The following is an 8,162-nucleotide window of genomic DNA, read 5'->3' as shown; positions in this document are numbered from 1 at the left end:
AAAGCTGATGACTCTTGCCTTGCTGATAGGCATCACAGACTGTGGCAGCATTTTTATTGGACACAATGGGAAGATTATGGCGATGTAGAATACTACGAACTATGGGAGTTGCAGGATGACCAAGCCGTGCATGCCAATGAGTGGGCGAAACACGGACACCGCTGAACGCTCGAGGAGCAGATGGTAGATCAAGTGCATAAAGTCCATCACGCAGGCGACCTCTAAGCAGAACGTCCCTCGTGGCCCGATCCTTGATAAAAAAATGAAAAGGATGAAACTCAGTGAAAACATTGTTATCACGAGTAAGTTGAGGAACAGACAATAAGCTACGAGTAGCGGAAGGAACTCTAAGAACATTACGAGATGAAGAGATTTTTTTGTGCAAGTTAAGAGAGAGGCCTGACCAACATGTGATATGTGCATACCTGCTCCATTGGCGGTGTGAATCTGATCATGTCCATGGTACGATTCCTGCATGGAGAGTTTGCCCATCTCGCCTGTCAAATGATTCGTAGCGCCTGTATCCATGTACCAAGTTGGGTCGATGTGATATGATGGAGTGTGGCCTGCTTGGCGAGCAGGCTCATGAGTGGCCAAGGCAGCCTGCTTCTCGTTGCCTTTGCCATTGTTGCCGATGCCGATGAAGTCCTGCTTGAAGCGGCAATGACAGCGGGAGGCGATGTGACCTGGAATATTGCACAGCTGACAGGGGAGCTGAACACCGCAAGAGGTGCAGCAGGCACACCGACCACCCCCGGTCGTAGGCATGGCAGCGGCGGCAGGCGGCCGCTGAGTCTGTGGAGTCGAAGGCACTGACTTGCCGCCGGTGGGTGATTTGAAGGGCTTCCCTTTGCCACGCGTGGCAGCATTGGCAGCAAGAAAACTCGGGTTAGCACGACGGGACTTGATGCGCTGTTCCGTGGCTAGGAGGCGGGCGTAGAGCTCACGAGGTTCAAGCGGAGTGTCACGACCATTGACATTTTCAGCAAGGTTATCATAGTCGTCATCCAGTCCGTTCATGACGAAGGTGGTGAAGTCCTCCTTACGAAGCGGCTGGCCAATGGAGGCCAAGGTATCGGCGAGACGCGTCATCTTGCCAAAGTAGTCGGTGATGCTGAGGTCAAGGAGCTTGGTATCCCCCAGCTCCGTACGAATAGTGTGAGCGCGCGCATGCTGCTGAGATGCGAAGCTCGTGTGAAGAGCAGACCACGCCTCCTGAGACGTGGCAGCGAAGAGAACCAAGGAGGACACCCCCTCGGTGAGCGACGACTGGATCGCGGAGAGGATGGCCTGATCCTGAGCAACCCATGCATGATACGCCGGATGATGCGGTGGAGGACATGGCAGGGAACCGTCAACATAGCCCTCCAGGTAGCGACTGCGGAGAAGCGGCAGCACCTGTGCACGCCATGACAGATAGTTATCTGTCGTAAGCTTCACCGGGATGAGATGCGCGAAGTAGAACGGTGCAACGGCCGTGGCATGATCAGCCACGGGAGGCGACGTGTAGTAGGCCAGGTGGGATGATCCAGCAGATGCACCAAGGCCCGGCGTCGAGGACGGTGCAGAAGCTCCAGGGTGCGACACGGCCATCGGTGGTGGATAATATCCACCATAGGGCAGCGGCGGAGAAGGGGCCCCATAGGGCACAGCCGGCGCCCGGGTCGACCCGCTGTTGGCGGCGCCGTAGGGCTGCGGGGCAGCAGCGATGTAGGGCGCTATGGCCGCAGCAGCCGGGTACGGCGATCCGTAGGAGGCGACGGCGTTGGTCGCAGTAGCCGCAGAAGGGGCCCCGTAGGGCCCTGCAGTCGAAGGAGAAGGAGCCCCGTAGAGCCCAGCGTGCGGTGGAGGAGGGGCCCCGTAGGGCACCGATCCCCTCCAGGGAGCCGCCGGGTCGGGGTACGAAGCGCCCCAGGCCTGCGATGGCGCGATCGGGGAAGGGGGCGGCGGCGGATCGGACGCAGCCCCCACCATCGAAGCCTGGCCGGAGTAGACCGAGGCGAGGGGGCGCGAAGAGAGGAACGGCGACGCAGGCACCGTGGCAGGAGCCGGCGCGACGGCGGCGGCGGCGGATGTGGATGCGGTCGCGGCGGCGGCAGCGGAATTCATTGGACCGGTTAGGGTTGATACCATGTTAAACACAAGGTTTTGGGAAACTGCACGACACCCGTTAAGGGTGTGGCTATCTCATATATATAAGGGGTACACCAAGGTGTACGATATAATATACAAGACATATACAGAAGCTATATGTAAATACAGTCTAACACCCCTTGCCTCCTGACTTTTATTCACCTGACTAGTACGTGTACACGTCTTCTAATCTGTTGAATGATCAACTCATTACTGCTAGTACACTGTCACGCATGCATCGATTTACATGAGCACACGTGAAGGGACGGCAGCATCGGAAACTTCTCTTCGAGGTCAGTATGCATCCATGGATTGAGGTGGTGATGTGCATGCGTGCGCCGAGACTTTCCACAGCTCGACGTCCGTCAATCTCCGTCTCGCATCGAGGCCACACACGCACACATGCAATGAACGAACTCGGTGGGAATCTAAGTTCGCCCGTAGTGAAGTCACCCGCGCAAAAGAGAAAAGTAATCTTCAAATATTATCTCCTTGGACTACTCTTCTACTTCCCACCCCCATATCGTCTGGCCGGTCCATGCACGGCTCCCATCTGTACGGTCCAGTGCTATGTGCTGTAAGATTCTTGTGGAATGAGTCGACAAGAAGCCAATCATCCAGAACATCCCTATAAATAACAGGAAAAATAAACGGGAAAAAGTTCTAAACATTTTTCTCCAATATAAATACTGAAAATAAATGCGTACCGAGTCCACAGTATGCGACAATTTCTGTATATTATTACCATATATATTTGCTATTTCTCAATCGATTGAATATGTAGCCGTTGGATTATCCATGATAATTTTGTTTCTTAGGGTTTTGCCTTTTTTTTATTGTTAATTCTTCTGGCTTCTCGAGCTTATTTATTTATTTTCTTGAGAAAATCTAAATTGTTCAGATAACGAAAATTCGAAATTAGCTTTCGAAGATCCATAACTTTCAACTAGAGAAAAAAACGTGCCAGTTATGGAAATATCAGTCGGTAGTCTGAACTAAACAACTGAATTTCAAACTGGACAAATTCAACGCAAGCAACATTTCAAAGGTAAGTAAAAATCAGCTATCGACATTTCTACACAGCATGGCGTCTACTATAAATACAAACCCTAGATAGCAGCGCTAAGACCCATCACAGTGCGTCCGAGAACCAATAGCTGAAACAATGGGGTTCTCTTCTTCCTCGAGCTCACGCTTAGCTTCGATGCTACTACTTTTCATTTGCATGCACTTATGCAGAGTACAAGGAGAATCATCTCGCAAGGTAATTTGTGTTTAGTAGTTTAATTAATTAATGGTGGCGTTCCAACCTAACCTTCTGCATCTGCCTGCATACGTGTTAGCTCTATATAGTTTACCTAGGTGACGTGAGGCACGGGCACCCTGACGATGGTTGTTGCTTCGCACCATGATATGCTCGCCACTCTTTTGGGAAGGTATGTTTGATTAGTATCTAACAATAAAATTAATTGAACTTTATCTCTAATTTTTAAAATGGGGGTAAAGACCACAACAAAAAAAATGGGATTAAAAACTCTCAGCTTCTCCATCAATTTTTTGATGTAACCTTCTCTTATTGCAATGTTTTAAGTCCAAACATCTTACAAATGGATACAAGACGCAAAAGGCTAAAACAACCATATGGTAATAATATTACATGATACCTTATGATTCACTATTCCTACTATTGGACAGTCATTAAAATCGACTGGATATAGCCCGTGCTACCGTCTTTCATAGGCTGCACCCATAAATAGTCATTGTATGCCTCTGCCTGGTAAGAGAACTCGTTAAAATGTGTTTATATGCATGTAACACGCCAAATATTAATTTTAGCAAGGAAGAATCTTCGTCCTCTGTGGTGTACAACTACAAGCATGGCTTCTCAGGGTTTGCCGCCATGCTTACACCGAAGCAAGCAAAGCAACTCACAGGTCGGCAGCAATCGTAGCCATCTAATGTAATTATAAATCTCTCAGTTTGGCTTGCATCTTATTATATGCGATACATGTGTGCAGAGTTTCCGGAGGTCATTAGCGTTCAGCCGAGCAAAATGCACAGGGCAACGACCACGCGAAGCTGGGACTTTCTTGGCCTCAACTACCAGATGCCCGGATCTGGCAGTGGGCTACTCAACCGAAGCAACTATGGAGAGGATGTAATTATTGGGGTGGTTGACAGCGGTAAGTATTTTAAATAAAGTCTGCAATTTTTAGATAGCCGTGCAAAAGTGATATAAGCAGTTTTGATGTGACGTCTGTCAACAATTGGCTAAGAAGTAATTGTTTCCAAATCGACGAGCCAACCACTCCCATTTTAATGGAGTGAAGTCTGATTTAAACCTTGAGGTTGTAGAGCTCGTCGAAACTGAACCCTTATCTCCGAATTCCTGAAGTCTGTACCCTGTCTTCTATAATCCCGGTCGTCTTTAACCTTGATCACTTTTTAGGAGTGGGTTTGATGATGTGGCAGGGAAGGCCGGGTTTGCTGGCTTCTTTCAAGAAAAAACGGAGTACATGCATGAATGCATGGTGCGCGGTAGCTTACGCATTTACCGTCCCGGTCGATCCTTTTTTTTTTCCTTTTTGAGGTCGATCGCGTACATGCTAGGTAGCTCAGCACAGAGAGATACGCATGTATGACGTCAAAAAAAAAGATACGCATGCACGCACCGTGCAAGAACAAAAAGATATGCGTCTATGCATACCTGTTCATGCACGTACCTACGCGTGCACGAGGATGTCCTGCACCAGCTCATCGGTGTGCACACTATTTCCGGGGCTTTGGTGCACTTTGGACCATGTCATGCACGACGCCGGCAGGGGCCGTGGTGGCCGACGCGAGCCTGCTCAGGTACGCGAGCGGCGAGCAAAACGACGGCCATGGCTCATGGCCGAGCGGGGCAAGCAAAGTGGCGCTGCACTCTCCTCCATTCTCCCAGTCCACGACTGTGACATAGCAACCACAGCTGACGTCGTCGTCTGCGATTTAGATGGCCATGGTCATCACCGGAGACGGCGAGCGAGCACGCACGGACGCACCACCTTTGGTGTGTGCGCGTTGGCTATCGAAAATTCTAAACGTACGGACCAGTTACAGGCTGCAGCCTACGGACGCTTCTCCCAACCAAAACCCACACATCCCAGCCTTTTCCTGATGACGTGTAGGAAATCCCTGTTTGGGTACAGCCTCAAGGTTTAAAAGGACCGGGATTATAAAAGACGAGGTACAGACTTCAGGGATTCAGAGGTGGGGGTTCATTTTCGACAAGCTCTACAACCTTAAGGTTTAAATCAGACTATGGTAATATTCTTTTCATTTTACAAAGCTAAAACCTCACCAATCAGGGATTTGGCCGGAGTCAAGGAGTTTCAGCGATGAAGGGTATGGGCCGATACCATCAAGGTGGAAAGGAAAGTGCCAACTCGGGCCAGATTGGGGCATCAATAACTGCAGCCGCAAGATCATTGGCGCACGGTTTTACAGCGCCGGGTTGTCCGACGAAGTCCTCAAGACGGACTCGCTCTCTCCACGGGACCACAATGGCCACGGCACACACTGTGCGTCCACCGCAGCAGGCTCGGTCGTGGAGGCAGTCAGCTTCCATGGCCTCGCCAAGGGGGTTGCACGGGGAGGCGCACCCCGTGCTCGCATAGCGGTTTACAAGTCCGCATGGGCTGATGGCAGCGGACACACGGCAGATGTGCTAGCCGCCATCGATGATGCGATCCATGACGGCGTCGATGTGCTGTCACTATCCCTTGGCCTCCTCGATGAGAATTCATTTGGAGCTCTGCACGCCGTTCAAAAGGGGATCACCGTGGTGTACGCAGGTGGCAACGACGGGCCCAGACCGCAAACTGTTGGAAACACTTCACCATGGGTCATCACTGTGGCGGCGACAGGTTATTTTAACAAAGGACAACTTGGTTAAGCGCAATTGGACAGGATCTACTAGGTGTAGTTTCTGTGATCATGACGAGACCATTAAGCATCTCTTCTTTGAGTGTCCATTGGTGAGAATTCTGTGGCGCACCGTGCAAATTGCCTTTAACATTACTCCTCCGAGTTCGGTCGGGTCGTTATTTGGAACGTGGCTGGATGGGATAGAGTCCGATACAGCTAGACATATTCGTGTAGGAGTTTGTGCGTTGTTATGGGCAATTTGGAACTGCAGAAATGATTTAGCTTTTAACAGAATAACTACTATTCATTTTTTGCAGGTTGTATTCCGTGCTACGGCGCTGATCCGTATGTGGTCCTTACTCACTCCGACGGAGGCCAGGGAGCGTTTGGTTACTGGATCTGTCCGTTGGGAGATGGTAGCGCGGGATATCTTCAACCGGTTTGAATGGCGGTCATGTAATAGGATAGGCAATTAGTTTTCCTATCTTTATTTTGCCTGCCGGTTGTGGCTTGATGGCCTTTTCTTGTTTTAGCGTCGAGGCTCTATGTGAGCTCGCCTTCATTTTATTTCAAGACTCTATGACTTTGTTGAACCTTTTTATTTATTTAAGTGGCCGTATGCATCGTTCAGATGAAGAGGCCGGGGAGTCCCCCTTTTCTAAAAAATCACTGTGGGGGCGAGCAAGATTGACCGGTCGTTTCCGACCGCAATCACTCTGGGAAACAAGCAACGGATACTGGTACGTACCTACAGTCAACAGAAAAGTCAAAGGAACACTAGCTTTAAGAATCAAAAACTCTTGAGCAACCTCTGCCCCTTTTGTTTTTCAGGGGCAGTCTCTCTATTACCAAGTGAAGAACTCATCATCCAGGAGCAGCAGTTTCACAGGCCTTGAAGTTAATACCGTGTAAGTAAATCAAGGATTTTGTTGGTTTAATCTGCCTGGCACTTCTGAAGTCAGACTTAACTTTGCCGTTTGTATTTAGCTGTACCACGGAAGCTCTTAATGGCACGGACGTGAAGGGGAAAATTCTGGTATGCCTACCCATACAACCAGGAGATCAAAACGCGCTCACACCACTAAGGACTTTCGGGCAGGCAGCACAATACGTCCGGGATGGCCGGGGGTCCGGTCTTATTTTCGCTCAATATACGGCTGACCTTTTGGATGGGACACTAGGTTGCCAAGGGATCGCTTGCGTCTTAGTGGACCTTGACGCTGGGAAAAAGATTTTGAAATACATGGTTGACGCAAGGTGAGTGATGTCGGCTTTAGAACATTCGATTTCTTTCCTTTGCGATGAGTTAAATCAAGCAAGCCCTTCTGATTTTTTTTGTTTTGTTTCGTTTTGTTCTATGAGTAGTAGCTCTCCCGTGGCAAAGATCGAACCAGCAACAACCGTTACGGGGAAAGACATACTGGCGCCAAAAGTGGCTTCGTTCTCCTCCAGAGGTCCATCACCTGACTACCCCGACATTATCAAGCCTGACATAGCCGCGCCGGGAGCCAACATATTGGCAGCAGTGGGAGATGCCTACAAATTTATATCCGGGACGTCAATGGCAGCTCCACATGTATCAGGCATTGTCGCACTGCTGAAAGCATTGCACCCAGATTGGTCCCCCGCCGCAATAAAATCAGCCATCGTCACCTCTGGTAAGTGGATTGTAGTTTAGCCATTGCTCTGGAGATCAACATATATCCGGTTCATAGTTCACCCATTCATATTTTTTTACCTCTGTTTTGTCCAGTTCGTTGAAAACTGGCGCGCGCGATTTTTCGTTTACTTTATTTATTTGTCCAGTTCGTTGAAAACTTTCGAACAAGTCCGAGCAAAAAAAATTCTCTCACGGTTAACATTTTTCCCGCAAAAATAACGGGTATTTATGTGATTATGTATAAAGTAAGGGGGTTTTTGCAAAAAATATGCCACGTCGGCACCTGACAGACGGGCCCCAACTGTCAGATACACTGTCAATACGTATAAATACGCGTTTTAGCCCGATTTGCAAAAATTTGGACGAATATTGGTACTGACACGCAAAAATTAGCAATCATGGTACCAATCTGCATGTGATGCCCGAATTGTGGTACTTCTGTGCAATTAACTTGCCCAGCCGG

The 8,162-nt window shown here is 49.3% G+C and overlaps 1 pseudogene; it reads left to right on the top strand.

The window, feature by feature from the left end:
* The first annotated feature begins 3,282 nt into the window (after positions 1-3,282).
* Positions 3,283-7,717, top strand: LOC119274169 (annotated as a pseudogene).
* Positions 7,718-8,162: the final 445 nt, after the last annotated feature.

This window comes from Triticum dicoccoides, chromosome 3B (genome assembly GCF_002162155.2).
Source record: "Triticum dicoccoides isolate Atlit2015 ecotype Zavitan chromosome 3B, WEW_v2.0, whole genome shotgun sequence".
Taxonomy (NCBI): domain Eukaryota; kingdom Viridiplantae; phylum Streptophyta; class Magnoliopsida; order Poales; family Poaceae; genus Triticum; species Triticum dicoccoides.
Note: the sequence above shows the minus strand (reverse complement) of the source record. Positions and strands in the feature narration are given on the sequence as shown.